Raw genomic sequence first — 11522 nt, 5'->3', positions numbered from 1 at the left:
AGCTTACTTCCTGCAGCCTTTCCAGTGTTTCTTACCATCTCCCATATTTCTACGGGATGCTTAAATGGGTTAATAGACTCAATAGACTGTGAGCTTTCTTTAGATCAGGCAGTAAGAGTTTTCATTAAACTTAATCTGAAGTAAAAAACAATATAGTAGTTCCTGTGTTTCGATAATTTATTACATTAATTTTTCATGTTTGCATTTTTTTAATCTCTTTTTAAATCTATGCAGTTCTAGGTTCCATTTTAGAAACTCTTGGCAGGTGTGGAGGTTGAAGGGGGATTGTAGGAAACGGAGGGGTAGTTTGGAGAGTTTTGCTGGGTGTTGCTCCTCAAATATTATATACTTATATATACTCAACTATTTCAACAGATGAGCRTGTTACTGGACCATGACCCCAAGTCTGCCAGAGCTTTGAAGTGGATCTCACTTTCTTAAAATGAGCTCTCCAAAAAGAGCTTTTGAATTGCAGAAGCCATGTTTTATTAGACCACAAGCTAAGATGATGCACTCTCTAAAACAGCAAAACTTAAATCTGTTCAGTAAGACAAAATAAAATAAGGAAATTTAAACAAATCCCCCTCTCTYTCCCCTCGCTTGTGGATAGATCTTSTCTCTCAGATTTGCTCTGATTTCAGCAGTTCAGTGGTTTTCTGGGTGGCAACAAGCTCACCACAGTCCTATCTAAGTCCTTAAGAAAATTCTTTCTATCCATTCCCCTTTGAGACCTTGTTGTGCGCCTGCACCCTGCTCTTCCTAGCCTTGTCCCTGTCTTCCCTTGCAGGGCAGGCTCCTGGTTGCCTATGGGGCTCATTCCGTCTGTCCTGCTCCGTGCTGCAGAGTCTAGGCACACTTGGTTGCTCTCTGGACTGGAGTAATTTCCCACCCTTGTGTGAGGGGGTTTTACCTGGTGCAGAGTAAGCAGTCTGACAAGCTGGCTGCCTTCTTACTAGCTGCCCAGCCTGAGCCTTTTAAAAGGAACATCACATACAGCAGGCTGCAAATAAATAAAACTAATACTGTCCATCACATTTGGCATTTAATTTGTCAATCTTTGAACCTCATGATTAGCACATTGAGAGGATATAGGCCGATCACAGTTCTTGCAGCTATTGTTACAGACCATCTGCAGACTCGGGAGTATACTACGTGGGCTTACTCTTGATTTATGTTCCTTTGGTTTATTCCCCAGGGAGGGAAATCTCTACAGGGTGTAAATCAGATTTTTTTTTCTGTTTTTTTGCAGAGGCTCTGGCTCATAATTCTTTCAAATGTAAATCTGAACATAATTCTGCAACAAGAATGGATTCTCTGGCTAATCATGTGGCTACAGGATCCTGGACTGTTTGAGGCTTTATATCTCTGTAAGGCTTTAGGCCATTTCTGTAGAAATATACAGAGCATCTTCCAAAGAATAAAATAGTAATGTCCTATATCATTCAGTTCTTATTCCATAAGTCCTTATAAAGGTGAGCGTATTTTGGTTGGTTTATATAACACGTCTATCATCTAAAAAATAGGAAAGTAAAATGTGGGGAGAATATTTTCCCATTAAAGCTGGCTTTTAATCTGCTTCCCTGACAAATGTATTTGATGCTGAGGGTGTTTTTCCATTCCTGTCTACTCCCAGTAACACTGAACTATATGCTTCTGTCTCTGTCTTGGCTCTGATAATGTTTTTGTACTAACATAACATAATGCCATACAATTAGAAATTATATGTTAGCTGTTAGTCATAGCCCAGTGAGTTTACATTAGACAAAAGAAATTAAATGGGAACCAGAGGAGACCTAGTAAGCGCAGTTTATGTTTTTTTTATATTCAGAAATATCACATTTCTATTGATGAGCATCATTTATGTCTGTATGGGGAAAACTAACTGTGCTACAGGCAAAAGAATTCCTGGTCATTTCTTCGCGTTCAAATCACTGCATAGTTTGTAAATGCAAAGTTAAGATAGTTTTTCCTCTGTCTGGGATTTGATGGATTGCTTCAGGATTTCTATTTACTCCCTTAAAGGAAATAGAATTATTTTTAGCTCAGCAATGTCTTGATTCTCTGTAATGCTAAACGATGTCTTGTAAATTGTTTTGTTCTGGAGAGTGAGAGTTCGGACTCCATAGGGGTGCTTGACGCCTTGTGTGATTGTCCTGGTACAAGCTTCTCTTTCGAACATGCTTTCCTCCGTCAGACCAGGGGCTCTGCTAGTCTGGCGCTTGTATGTCTGATGGAGTTTGAAGGAACTGGTGTTCTGGAGAGCTTCCTTCTATTTCATTAGAGGCTGGGTTAGGCCTTGAAGCACCAACTAGGTGTGTTTGCAATTCCTGTCCTCAAGCACCTTTCTCAATCCTGCTATCACTGCCCTTTCTCCTTTTGGGTCCTTTAGTATTTGCTTCTAAACACCTGCTTCATCCATCTGCCTCTCTGGCGTGAAAATACTTGTGTAGAGTTGCTGTGTGCTACTGTTTTGCTTCACTTCTCAGTAACAGGTCTTGGGCTGATACTTTCTTTGCAGCATCCCTGCTTTTCCTGGCTTGATTGTTCCTATATGAAACAACAGCTCTGGAGTATTTAAAATAAGGGCTTCCCTATAGCTCCCCTACGTGTCTTGGCCACAGTATGTGACACCAGCACTACTTATTATTCTACTGCTGAGCTGAGGGAGACAAACTGTGTTGGTTTTGATGAGGTGAATAAATCCCTCTGGGAGTGCAATTGAAGCCATTAAACTAATTTCAAAGCATGCAACTTGACACAGAATAAATCCATGTTCCTAAAGTTCAAGGGTGAGTGCTAACACTTTCTGCATTACCTTTCCTTTCACTGCTTCACTCTGTCAGTACAGGATTGCTCAAAACTGTCCTATTTCGATACTTTCCTTCTGTACTTTTGTGCAGCATTGGTAAATGTGACATTTTTTTAAGAAGGGAATGATACAGCTTATTGTAGGACCTTACTAGACCTTACAGAATCAAAGCCAAGTGTCAGTTTGCTACAAATGATACTGCATTAACTTGTTGTTATATGGCAGGTTGTGCGAAGTCAGGCCTCCTGTTTTACATTTGTGTAAAGTTTCAGGGCAGTTTGTCTAGATGAATCCTCAAGGCTGGGGAATGTTTCTGCTCAGAGGTAATTCTCCCTGGTGCCAGGTACCCTCAGGAACTGCAGTGTCTCCTCACTTTTAGTCGTGGCACGAAGATCTGCCTGTCATGCTAAATTTTCTGGCTCATCCTCACGTCCTTTTATATCTCTCTGACCTGTAAGTGGTTGAATTACTTTGTTTTATAAAATTTCTGTTTGCCTTGTACCTTGAGGTCTTCATGATATGCTTGTCTATATAAAAAAGCTCGGAAGATTAGATTTCATTTACCATTGAACATATTTATAAAGTACTAAAGTACAATAAATGGTCCTATCTTTTTGGCTGAGGTTTCCAGAGCTCCCCAGAAGCTTTAGATTAGATCCACCCATTGCAACAGAGCACCAAAACTGGCCGGGCGGTTTGGAGAGTCTCTGTCTTCGTGTTTGTCTTGTTCCTTATTTCTTTGATACATGTGTAATAATACTAATCTGGTTAATAATAATTGCCGACAGAGCTTTCTTAGGCTGAGGGGATGAGGGTGAATGAGAAATCTGGCTGTTTCCCTGGGTATATGGGCCTGCGTATGTATGCGAATGTTACAGCATGTGGTTATTTTTAGGTCCTCAAGAAGTTATTTTTGTGTGCTTGCGATTCGGATCAAACAGGACTCTGGGTAGATTTTTACAGGTGTGTATGGTTACTTACATCTAAGATTATGTAAGCGCTTATGCAGGAATTTGTGCATGTACGATTTGGTTTGGAGAAGCGGAGCGAGGGGCACGTCCGGTTGGTAAGCAGGTACTTGTGTTTCCCCTTCACATACACCAGCAGTCGCCTGTGCCTAGAGCGCAGAAACCCCTCCAGGAGGAACCGCGCTCGCACGCGGGTCACACAGCACACAGCACAGTTCACCGCTGTTACACGGGCAAAGACTGCTCGGGAAGCTCAGGACTGACGTTCTCCGCACCATTATCGCCAGCCCTCGGGAACGGCAGGGCCGAGGCAGCCGGGGGCTGCGCGGTGCCCTGTGGCGGGAGCAGGCCGCCAACCGCCCTAACGGCCGCAGCCGCTGGGGCGGGCGGTGCGTGAGGGGCACGTGACCGCGGGCGCGTGAGGGCGGGCACGTGAGGGGCACGTGGGCAGAGCGCTGAAGAGCCGCGTGTGGAGGAGCGGAGCGGGCGGTGCGGGGCTCGGCGGGAGGCGCTGCTCGGTGCCGGGGCAGGTGCGGCTCGGAGCGACCGCGGGGCGGCGGGGGGGAGCCGGGCCGGGCCGGGCCGGGCTGGGGCACCCCGAGGGGTCCGCGGGGCGGGGAGGAGGTGAGGGGAAGCCACGGCGGGCGGAGGAGACGCGTGCGGAGCCGGGAGCGGTACAGGGAGCCCCCCGGCCGCGGGCCCCAGCCCCTGCGCCGCCCTCGCCTCGCCTCGGGGGCGGGGAGGGCTGAGCACGATGTGCGGCGAAAATCGGGGGGGGGGAAGAGGTGCTGGACTGAGCTTGAGCCTGCAGGAAGGAGCGGGAAGGTGTTTCCCTTGGTGTAGCTGCTTATGTCCTCCCGTTTTCTCAATACCTTCCTCAGTGATTAAAGCTTACGCCAATTGGTAATAAATAAAATTCAGTGAAATACCCTGAATTGAGACTGTTTTGACTGAGGCACCTGTAAATTAAAATTTAAGGGCCAGTGTGGTTTTTYATCCTTCAGACACTAAGGACAGCTTTTTTGAATGGGGAATATTTTACAGAAAACATCTGCTATTCCCCCCCCTCCCCCCCGATAACTGATAAAGCATCTTCATGGTATGAAAACATTCCACAGTGATGAGTTTTCACTGAATACCAAAATGGAGGAGGATGTTACCTCCCTTCTTGAAGGTAAGAATTCTTGTTTGGCCAATGCAGTAAAGGCAGTGATGTCTGGTTTGGCCAGGGATTTCATTCTAATGGAGTGAAATGCTGGTTAATTTAATTAGAAGAATGTCAGGACTGTTTCCTGAAAAAGTTAGAATTAAATAAGCTGATGAATGGAGAGGAGGAACGGAAGGCACTGGGAAAGAAGTGTTTAAAAAAAAGTTTAGAGGAAAGACTGAAYTTTCTCAGATACTCTGGAGGACTCCAGAAATGGGGTTGGCTGCACAAACTAAGTGCTTCTCCTGGAGAAAGAGTCTCCTTGAGGAAGACAGCCTGAGAAAGAGAGAAGAGGAGGACCTCCACACCTGGGTACAATGGGGAGAGATGTTTCAGATTTAGTCTTGATATAAGAAAACTTWGTAGGCATTAATGTTTCCTTAAGAAGCTGTATGTTTTTTGAGTGTTGTTAAAAAGAAAATGTAAAAACCCACATGCATTTATCTTAATTTGGCTTTAATTCAGGATGGTTTCAGGTGCAGTAAACAGTAAGTCATCTCTCCCTYAAAGGAAAGGCAGAACTGTAAAATGGCTTATTTGGACCCTTTAACAGGTGTTCCAGCTCACAGAATTTGTTTAACAATATCCCAAGAGGATAAGGATGTACCTCAGTAGCAATAACATGCACTGGTTCGAGAGCTTATGTTTCAGGAGTTGGGAAACACTTCACTGTAAGAGTGGTTGAACACTGGAACAGATCGTCCAGGGAGGTCTTGGAGTCTCCAACCTTGGAGACAGTCAAAACCTGACTGGACAAGTTCTGGGCAGCCTGCTCTAGCAGGTTGAGCAGCTGGCAGATTGGACCGGGTCATCTCCAGAGGTCCATTCAAACCTCAGCTATTTGGTGAAAGGAACAAAATTTTCTGTGTGGCAGGTGATAACTGGATCTTTCCCATATGTAGCCAGATAGTATTGGGGAATGCCTGAGGTCTTGGGAGAGCTGTTGCACAATGCTGTGGGAAATCTGGGCTCCTCTGAAAAGGGTTTTCAGCTTGTCTTCTGTTGAGATTCATTCTGATGAAAGAGTCAGTGTGTAAAATTAATGGATTAAAAGGACTTTAAACTTTGCCTTAGAGATGGCCTGAAAACTACTTATTGCGAAGACAGTCAGTAGGATCTTAAAGCTAACAAGTTGCAGCCCTGCAATTCAGATGACTATATTCATGAATTAAAGGTGATCACTAAGCTGTCCAGTGAAGAGGTTTGAGCCAGTGGGAGGTTTCAGTAGCTGATGCAAACATCATGAAAAAATTCAGCAAGGCTTCCAACAGAAGGGAACTGATCCTCTTGGTCTTGCTTGTTCTTATTGGGCTCTGAAGTTTATAGTCTTAGGTTTATAAATGCTTGCTGTCTTTGTGTGTCAGCCTTCTGAGCTTATAGCCACAAGTAAGCAAATAGTGTCAACAGGACAGCTAAGACCAATCAGCCACAAAGCAGAATCACAGAGCAGCCATTCAGAAACATCAGAGGCACTACAGTGTCATTACTGACATATAGCTTGGAAAACCACTGTCAGAGTGTCAAACATTACTTGTTCTTGTAATAATTTTAATAGGGTATTTGGTTGCTATTTTAAAGTATTTTGAACTCCTGGTAGCTTAATTTTTTTATAATCTGAAAAAGAAACAGAAGATGGCATAAAGAAAAAGGATTTGGTCTAAACTTAGGATCATTAATAACATTCATTTGCCTGTTGTAGAACTACTTTTGGAAACCCTCTTAAACGTTGCTTTGAAAACTTTTTTCTATTCTAAGTATTTAATTAAGATTGTTTTAATTCTGCTCTATAATTAAGGTTGTTCGCAAAATAGGCTTCACCAATCTATCTATGCATGCTTTGTTATCTGTCTCTGATACATTACAAAAGGTCTTGTAACTAATTTTTTTGAAAAATATATACTTTGATTTTTGCCTTGCTGGGTGCTCTGATGAGAAAGCTCGCTCTTTATGTGTCATGCTTATTGAAAGCTGTCCATCAAAGGCTAGGTTGGTAACAGCAGTAATCATTTTTCACTGTTGAGTTGCTGTTTTTTAAATTTCCATTTTATAGCAATAAAATAGTCATTGTAAATATCTTGCTTGTCTTTAATTGTGCTTCTTCAAAGCCAGCAGCATGAGATAAAAACAATAAGACTTACACTGTTAACTTGGCATTAAATAGGCATTTAAGATTTGGCCTGTGTCACCTCTATAAATTTGCAATATTTTGGGGTTAAAATTACTCCTCAATGAGCCCCTCAAAACATCTCTGATTCTTCTGGAGTACCTGAAAAGTTAACACTTACAAGATATGGCTAACAAGTTATATCTGAGCTAGCTATGCTAGGGTTTTCTTCCTTTGGGACTGGAGGTAATTTAGGAGATTCAGGGGAAAAGGGACTTTCTACATGATTGGAAAAGACTTATGAATCATGGTAAGACCCTGAGAATTATAGAAATTGCAGAGCATATTCCCAGCACTGACCTTGTGACACTGCAGTAGCTTTTCAAGTCCTTTCCTTCAACCCTAGTCATTTTGGTTCTCATATTGCATGCAGGCAGATTGGAAACTTGAAATCCTTGTTCATCATAAGGTTGGTTGTTTGTAGGTGATTTCTGAATGGTTCACTGAGGAGTTGGACAAATATCTGTATCATTCTTCTGCTTCTCTTAAATTTAGCCAGTAGGTTGTTGAGATCCTTTTCTTCCATCTATTCATGTGCAAGTGTGAAAGATTAGCAGTGAGTTTGCTTCCTTAGTACATAAGTGGAAACAAGAAAAGTGGATCCTGCATTTAGTGCTTTAGTTTCTGGAAATTATATTAGTTTTGTAGAGACTGAAGTCATTTGATGCTGGTATTATAGACCATACTGAGTTTAACTGAATGCAGAAGAGTTTCATCTTAGAAAAGTTCCCCCCCCCCCCTTCTGTGGTAAAACATTTTTCAGAAGCTAATGGTATTACCAATACAGTCTAATTCAGCCTTATTACTCATTAAGGCTACCGCCTTAGCAGAAGAGGCTTTGTCTGCTCTTTCCTTTCCCTAAAATGTTTCCTGATTATAGCTTCAAGGTGGGTAGCTTAGGTAGAGAGGTTGCTTGTGAATGCTGTCATTTTTAGGACTGCACAGATTGATTTTATATGTATCTTTTATCAAAAGGTATAGATTTTTCTTAGCTTCAGTATTTTTATTTGGGAACTAAGACTGCCGCAGAGATGTTGTTTACTTATTCATTTTACTGGCCCTGTAAATAGAGGGGTCAGCTGTAGCTAAAGATGATAGAAAGGAAAAGGGGCAGGCTGAATCTGCAACAGGGCACAGATTCTAAACAAATGGCCCATTCTAATGGATGCTTCATCGGTGCTAGGTTTGGCTTTTAAACTTTCCGTATTCTGTGATGCATGTATTTGGGTCTCCCTGTCTCTAAACTTTATCGAAGACTGAGTCCAGGTTAGGTTTCAGCTGTGGGTGAAGGTTCAGGTTTGTTGTTTTTGTCCAAAAATATTTTATGGTCTATGTTTCAGACGTGAAATTTCCTGTTAAAACTGAGCTTCAGGTTGACTCCTGACCTGAAGGAAATCCTTTGGGATCCACCACATCTTCCTTGCTTTTGTTCTCCATTTGTAAAAATCTTACTCACTTTTTGCATAGATTTTGATTTGATAGGGTAGCATAACACAAGCTGTGCTTTTTCTGAACAGCACATGCTTAAAATGCCAGAAAGATGTATGAATTAGTCTTTCCAGAAGGATCCTTATGTGAAACAGTTCTCCTGTTCATGATCCAGAATTTTGCTTTGCTCAGTGTCTCTAGCAGTTTGCATCTGTGAATTTTGTAAGCTCACAGGTATAATAGCACTTGTCTGTTAACTAAGATAAGGAGATATTCATATTTGATTTGGTATTACATCAAATATAATTTCATAGATACTTATCAGAAGTGGAAATCTAAGACTAAAAAGTTGATGTGTATTCTACATCATAATTCTGTCAATGTTCAAATGTAATTACTTTTGAAATGAGCTGGGGGTTCTAGGATTCAATATTGCATTGCTGCACTACTGTTTGGACGCAACTTGCAGTTTTACTGGATGAGAACATTGTGGCAGTTGATGTTAATCCAGTTTTGCAAGTTTAAATCTTGTTCTGGACTTGGGTCAAAGACTATGCCCAGCTGACCTAGGGTGTATCTAGTTATGCTGGGTTGGAAACACTGTCCTTACCACTGTGTTTATTATGGCTACAGAAGTTGCCGTTGTCTAGCCTGATGTACTTTAAATGTTGCTAGCCAATATGCCGTTTATACTTAGAGGTCTTGCAAGAAAAGATCTTGCACCAGCTTTAGCAAGGACAGTGCCGAAATAATGATCTGGCTGAGTTCTGACTAGGATAATTGTGTTCTCTCTAAGTTCTCTGTGAAATAACATATGGAATTAAAAAAAAAATCCCTGTCTCTGAGCACTCATGCAGTCTTTTTTTCTTCCAAATTGTTACCTTGTTTTATCCCAATAATCAATGTATTTCACTTCTGATTGAATTTCTATCTTTGTTATATTTATCAGTTTTTCAGCTACCTTTAGGAGAAAGAACCTTGTGAATAAGATCATTTGCATTCTTATTTATATTATCTGTGAATGTGTGGCTTTCTTTAGTAGTGAGATACAAAAACCATCAAGGGTGGTAGATTTTGTACCAGATATGCTCACGTGCCARCTGCCTTTTTAGCACCCAGATTCTCTAATAAGGCTTTAGTGGATAAGGACTCTGAAAAGACTTGCTTGCCTTCTTACTGAACGCATGCATTCTCTGACCCAGAATGCTCTCTAAGTCCTGGTGAACCACAGGCACATTTGCTCCTGCCTTACAAATTTTGTCTTTCATTAGAACACTAAAACTTGAATTCCTAGCCTTCTAACAGGCAAGGAAAAGCTCAAACAAAACCCATTCCCACATCTTTTTGGATGAACAAAAAAGTCTGCTGTGGATATGCTTTTAAGAGAAGGTATGAAAACACAGGCTCCTGATCTGAGTGTTAAAAAGGGCTTTATGCCTTAAGTGGCAAATGCCACTCTGACAAAGGATTAGTCAAACTTTGAAGGTCGAAGTGGGGTTCGGAAACTCTCTCTGAAGCTCCTTTTTCCATCTGAAAAAGGGACCTTCAAAGGCAAACTTCAATACTTGACATGCAGCTTTTTCCCCTCTATTTCAGCCTTACAAACAACTAAACAACCAATGACAACAGAGTAAAGGAGGACAACAAAAGCATGTAAAACAGCTTGCAGTCGCTTTCATTCAGTGCTGAGCTGCTGCTCAGGGGTGGGGGCTTTCTTCTGTTTTATTCTTATTTCTTTTGCATATTTTTTGTTTTCTGATAGTTAAATACTCTTATTTTCTACAGAGAGTAGCTTGGAAATAGGATGTTTAATACAATAGTCTTTGCAAACCTGTATATGCTAAACAACTGAGAGCCAAACTTTTAGAAGTGCTCTGCATTCAGCAGGCTGAATTGTCTCCCCTACTCGCCCAGCTGCCACACAAAAATAACCTAACCAGTCTGGTGTAGTTTCTCTTTGCGTAATAGGGATACGAGAAGGAACCAGTAACAGGCTGAGTGGAATTGCCAAATTATTTAGAAATCTTTTCTGGCTCTGATCTCTTTGCAGGTTGAATGTTTCTAGACACGCAGCCAAAGCTGCTGTACTGTAGGCCAAGAACATGTCAGATTTCACTAGCTAAGCAATGTTGGCTATGGTCAGTACTTAGCTGGGAGATCTCCAAGGAAAACTCAGGTGCTCTTGGATGTGGTAATTACTAATTCTGTAAATAGGCTTCTCCTCTCAGAGTCAGTGCAGCATCTGTGTCCTATCTAGAAGGATATCGGAGCACAGCTAGCAAGACACACTGTGTAAAGGTTGGCAGGAGACATTACGACCCCATTAATCTTTTTTTGAAATGAGAAAGAAATACATATACTGTATCATAATGATGTGGAGAACTTATTAAATTTGTTCTCCCCTCTCCCTCCCCCCAAAGGACTTCTCCCTAAGCAGAGGTTGCGCAGGCTGAGGTGCTTTCCTTGCCTTTAGGGACCCAAGTTCAAATCTCCTCTCTGGCATTCTTCATTGTCCAAATGAGTGGTCTGATTGCCAAAGTGTTGACCAGTGTGGCATGGGGGTCTCTCTGTCTCTTGTTTCTGAATCATTTTGGCTAGTGATTTTAGTCTTGAGTCAAGAATTAGCATGTAACAATGGAAAAAAGCATTAACATTTGCAGCCATAGCTGGAGCTGCAGTGCATGAGTTTTTCTGGTGAAGAGAAGGTGAGGTTGGCTGTGGAGCACCCCACATGACTTGATTCAGTGACCTTGTCTGAATTTCAGTTTCTGACTTGCTTAGTTCTCAGTATCCAAAATTTTAGCTTCTAATAAGCTAATACTTTCTGTCCTACCTCTGACTGTGCAGGGTTGCAAATGTCTGTTGACTTTTGCCTAGCTCAGTGCTTCCCAACTCCGGTGGATAGTTTCTCTAGTGCCTTAGACTTCTTGAGGATTAAAGTTCTAT

Source organism: Apteryx rowi, unplaced genomic scaffold (assembly GCF_003343035.1).
Source record: "Apteryx rowi isolate R43461 unplaced genomic scaffold, aptRow1 scaffold_44, whole genome shotgun sequence".
In the NCBI taxonomy this organism is placed as follows: domain Eukaryota; kingdom Metazoa; phylum Chordata; class Aves; order Apterygiformes; family Apterygidae; genus Apteryx; species Apteryx rowi.
The sequence above is the reverse complement of the archived record's forward strand: the minus strand, read 5'-3'. Positions refer to the sequence as shown.